Raw genomic sequence first — 5,834 nt, 5'->3', positions numbered from 1 at the left:
TTAAGCTCATCTTCCTTACTTATATCAAATGGTGACCATCATACTGATCTTCCATCCCTTTGCTTCTGCAAGAGATGGCCTAAATAAATAACTTAAGACTCAGATTGGTCATGAGCTGGAAGTTTCATTCTGTGGTGTTTTCCCCCCAAAATTAACACTTAAATGTTTTGTTTCTGCAGTAAAAAAAAATTTTAAAATTTAAAAATTAAAAAAAAATATGGTTTTATAGGTTATCTATGTCTTCCTTTTGTCAATGTGTGACTAATACTCCCTTGTTTCTTTCTACATCGTAACTGGAACCTTTTACTTTCAAAGCTTGGGAAAATAGTTTCTGGGGTAACACCTACAAATATACTAGTCTAAGCCAGGAATGGTAGTGCATTCCTGTTGTACCAGATTTTTGGAGGCTGAAGCAGGGAGACTGCTGATGCCCAGGAATTTGAGACTATCCCAGGAAACATTAATAAGATGGTCTCTTAACACAAGAACAAGAACAAGCACAAGCTCAAGAACAATAGCCTCAGTGTGGACTGTGGGAGACAATTCTCGTGGTAAATAAACGTGAGAAATTCAGCATGCCTTATTTTCTTTTGGATATTTACATAGCACATCAGCATCTCAGAGGCTCCGAGAAGCCTGCAGAATAGAGAAATATATTTAATTTTATTTAACAATATGCATTTAAAAGCTGTTTGATCTTAGAACCCTTTGCTTATGCAGCACCCATTAATTCTTTTAGAATTCTGGGTACACAGTTTCGGAAATAGAGGCCTGGGTGATCTGTTATTCTCTAGGACCAAAACAGAGAGCAAGGATTTCTGAAAATAGCATCATGAATTTTTGGAGAGTATTTCTAAAACCAAACGCCAGCCTGAGGATCAGGTGCTGGGTGTTTCCAAGGCAGTCAGAAATGACTTTGGTGAGAAGTCAGTACTTAATCTTATATGATATGATTTCAGGGAGGAGGGTTGAAAGAGCAAAACACTTAAGGTGAAACAGGAAGTCAAAAGAAAGTGTCGTGTTGGGATTGTTCTTCCTTCAGTGATACAACGCTTACCTAGCATGAATGAGGTTCTAGGGTTGTTTTTTTTTATGTACTTAGTACAGGGTCTGCAGGGTCTCACTACATAGATCAGACTTAGTGATCCTTCTGTTTTCATCCTCCCAAGCACTGGGATTACAGGGGCCCACCACCTGTCTCAATAGCTGTCTCAGCTCACTGCGGGGGCAGACTTGTGGTGGAGGTTCTAGGTTTGATTGTCTGCACTGAGAAAGAAGAAAGAAAGAAAGAAAGAAAGAAAGAAAGAAAGAAAGAAAGAAAGAAAGAAAGAAAGAAAGAAAGAAAGAAAGGCAGGGGAGATGGCTCAGTGGAATAAGCGCTTCTCTGCAAGCACAAGGGCCTGAGTTCAATCCCTGGCTCTGAAAAAAAAAAAAAAAAGAAAAGAAAAAGAAAGAAAGAAAGATAATGTCTGGAAGTCTCTAGACCATTCCACTGGCTCCACTTTTCTCCTCCTGACCACTGTGTTTACTTAATTTGCTCTGACGGCTAAGTGGTCACCAATCCTGCTTCAGGTGGAACGAGAATTGTGAATATGAAACTTCTCTTGCATAGTAGGGCTAAATGCAAACCTATTTTATGGGTCCTTATTTGAAATGATTCCCCAGCCTCTTATTAAAGGCCTTTAGCTTCGGGGGGGGGGGGGTCCGTCCTGAGGAGCAGAGTGTGCCATTGCTCCTTGCCCTCCATTCTTCCATTTCATTGTCCTCTCTTGGTGCACCCTGAACTGTTGTTCATGCCTCCTGTATCCCTTCCATTTTTCTTCTTGGTAACCGTCTCCTTCTTTGAAGCACTAACTTTCCTTCATTCCAAATTCCCATGGATCTGCTGATCAGTAATTGCCAATAAGAACTGGAGCTGGGATTCAAACCCAAGGAGTCTGATTCCAGAACACACTTGCAAACTGTATCACTTTGTCTTTATACATCTCTTAATTTTTATTACTCTGAGTAAAGAAATATACAACAGAATTTCTCCCTAACCATTTAGATATCTGTATATAAACAATCCGAGTCGAGATTTAATGTTTTTGTTGTTGTTGTTTTTGGGGTTTTTTGCGATACCAGGTATTGAACTCAGGACCCTGCGCTTGCCAGGCAGGCAGCTTATTCTACTGAGCTATCTCCCTGGCTCTAAAAAATAAATTTCTTGGGGCCAGGGATATACCTCAGTATATCTACTCCAGTAATTTTATACCTCAGTGGCACAGCAGCTGCCTAGCAAGTGCAAGGTTTTGAGTTCAATTCCTGGCACCCCTCCCCTGAAAACTTAAAAAAATAAAAGTTTAATTTTATTTTAGTTTTGGTGGTGCTAAAAAATTAGGTTCTTTTTTTAAAAATGATTATTTCCACTCTAAGGTCATTAATCCTTTTTTTTTTTTTTTTTTTTTTTTTTTTTTGTCTACACTATTTCATCTAAACTGTGACCATGAATGATGGTTATGGAAGCTAATAGCTTTTTAAGAAGGATACTAACCTAATTATCCTGGGAATGTCAACTACAAATCAAGAAGTATATCATGACTTAATTGTTCATTACACAAAAGTGATATGTGCCCCCACTTTTTCTATGCCTTTTCTCTCCCTATCTAAAAGGGCATTTAACTAAGCAATCAGGAGTATTAACAATGCACAACCTACGCAAGCATGGCCAAATAAGCCTCCAAAAGGGCTGGCTATGAACGAGCGCACAGCACTTAGCCTGCCCCTTCTGATGTGTTTACAGATACATTTGCAATTTCATGGACAATTTTCAATGTTAAGCATTAATCTGAAATGGGTACTGAAGCATCAATAAAGTCTACATTTTGCCCCCTTTAATGAAAACGCTAGATATAGATTTAATGCAAAACTAAACATCTGCCTCAATATGTTCTACTCCAGTAAATTAGTCAGTGTTTGTCATCTTTTTTTAAAACCGAGGTTTAATGCCTCATTTCACATGGTTTTGTTAGGGGCAGATAGAAAGCTGATAAACAATCCATTTGTTCTATTACAGTAGCTCCTGGTCACACTGCTGAAGTTCATCCTCAGTGCTCATTTCCTTTACAAACCCTGTAGTGAGTTTAAGTGGCTCAACTGCTTTTGAATAGTTGACCAAGGCGCCGCCTTGACGGAGGGTAAGTTTCACTGGTCGGTGGCCCCAGAGTGACGGGGGTTCTGAAATGACTCAGTGAGCCCAAAAGGGAACAGAACATCAGTGAGCCTTTCCTGTGTGCTGTTGGAGTTGCGTTATTTGCACAGCAGCCCTGAGAGGTCCGTGGAACCACCCTCCGCTAGGCACGAGGAGAAAACCGCCCCAAGGAGAAGCTGCACAGCTAGTAAGTGACAGAGCCTAGATCTGAGCCTGGCCACTGGAGTTGCTCTTTTCCTGTCTCCACCAGTAGTGCACTGTTTGTTATTTCAAGGGACCTAAAAGTATCATCTCCTCTAGGAACTCATCACTGGTTGCCTACATATTGATCATCATCCTGTACTTGTGTGTGTGTGTGTGTGTGTGTGTGTGTGTGTATTAATGGGATTGAACCCTGTGTCTCATCCTTGCTAACAAGAGCTTTCCCACTGAGCTCCATTCCCAACATTTTCACATTTTGAAACAGAACCTTGCTAAATTGCTCATACTGACTGCAAACTTGTGATCCTTTTGCCTCAAACTTCTGAATGGTTGGGATTATGGGCATGCAACACCGGCTCCCTTCAGGTGGTTTTTTTTTTTTTTTTAAATTTTTATTGTACTTTATGCTCTTCAGCCTTTTGTTTATTGCTGTTTTTTATGAGACAGGATCTCACCATGTATCTGAGTCTGGCCTCAAACTTGCAGCAACCCTTCTGTCTCAGCCTCTTGATTGCTGAGATTATAGGCCTACACTATCGTGCCCCACTGTCTGTCTTTTAATGTTAATTGAATACCTATCTGACCCCCTGAGAGAAGAGCATACACCTTTGTATGCATTGCTAGATTTTCCTTATCAAAAGACACTCAAAATACATTCATTGAAATCTTTTAAAAGTAGATAGTTCTTAATATCTCATACTCTACTTCCAGAATTAGGAAGTACTGCAGTCAAGGGGGCAGGACCTGCAGTAAGCCTGACTGAGGTTTGATTACAGCTGCATGACCTTAGGCGAATACTGGAGCTTTTCTGAGTTTCATATCCTTACTATACAAAGTGGGGATAACAAGAGTAACTACCTCAAAAGATTGCTGCAACAATCCTATGACAGGGGCCAGGGAGATGGCTTAGTGGAATAAGTGCTTCCCTGGCAAAGGCAAGGGCCCAAGTTCAATCCCAGTTCTGCAAAAAATAAATAAATAAATAAATAAATAATCCTATGACAGCAGCATATGTAGTTTTTAGAATAGTGCCTGCTGCATAGAAAATGACCATTGGCCAGTATTTTCTCAAAAAGTCTGGAAATTTTAGTGCTCAGATAATAAACTTTAAAAAGAATTTTTTAAAAAATGTATTTGGTACAGGGTCTCACTACGCAACTTAGACTCATGGTGATCCGCCTGTTTCAGCCTCCCCAGCACTGGGGTTACAGGTGTGCGCCACCACACCCAGTCTTGGTGGCTAGCTCAGCACACCTGGGAGTGGGGCCAGCATGGCAGGTGGTGCTGGGGATCAAACCCCAGTCCCTGTACTTGCCTAAGCAGGTGCTTAGTCCACTGAGCTATCTCAATGGCCCTCAGGTAAGAAACTCTTGATACATGATTATCTATATTTTTAAAAGTTTAAAAAGTATTCAGTTGAGTAATAGCTGAGCTTATAGAGTTCAAGGATGATTTAATGTAGGAGTCCCTTCCTGGTTCTCATTTCAGTCCAAGAAGTTAATATTTGTAATCCCAAAGATATGTTATTGGAATCCCACCAAGTTAATTCCAATCTACCACTTTCAGTGCAACCCATGGCCAAAGTAAAGACTAAAACATATTTATAATTACTGGGGAGCCAAGAGGCCCTAAGTTCAGCCATGAAGATGGCTTTCCAGAACCAAGAGGCTGAGACCCAGGGCCTCACCTGGTTTTATTCAGTGGGGGAGTGGCTTGAGGAAGAATGACTGAGAATTGTGGGAAGTAGGTTACTCTGTGAACTGAGCTAGGTGGGTGGCCTCCATTTACCTCTGCCATATGCAGAGAGGATATGCAGAGATAGTAATCTGCTTTATGCTAATGAGATAGTATCTAATGTTTTGGGGGGTCTGGTGCTTCAGCTTTGATGTACTCTTTCAAGCCCCAGGAAGTGATAGCCTCTGTCTCAAGGCTCGATCCCAGCTGGCAGCACAGAGCATTAGCTCTTTGTCCTGTCTCTACCCGGCTCACATTAAGGAGCAGCAGGTATAGGTTACCAGGGAAACACTCATGCCACCTTCAAAGACTATCACCAGCACCTCAGCTAGACCAATATACATTGCTTAAGGCCAATTGAAGGATAAACAGAAGTCCTAGCCAGTTCTGTACACAACAATATGAGGAAATAGGGTCAGGCTCAGTCAAAATGAGACAGTCGCTCTTCTTTCAAGGAGAGCTGCTTAAGTGGTCCTCCACAATTTAATAACAATTTATGAAAGTCCAGGCCCAGGTTTTTGCAAAATCCTGGACTTACCACATGCCTGGAATCCAAAATCCACTGCTCAACTGTAGTCCTAGATATTGGCAGATTTGAGGAGGAAAGAAGTTTTGAGACAATATAAATGTTTCTCTCAGAGAATAACTTTCAAATAATTGTGTACCCACTGACACAGGTATTGTGCTTTCTGAAAATCTATCCAGTCAA

Source organism: Octodon degus, unplaced genomic scaffold (genome assembly GCF_000260255.1).
Source record: "Octodon degus isolate 3935 unplaced genomic scaffold, OctDeg1.0 scaffold00046, whole genome shotgun sequence".
NCBI classification, from domain to species: domain Eukaryota; kingdom Metazoa; phylum Chordata; class Mammalia; order Rodentia; family Octodontidae; genus Octodon; species Octodon degus.
The sequence above is the reverse complement of the archived record's forward strand: the minus strand, read 5'-3'. Positions refer to the sequence as shown.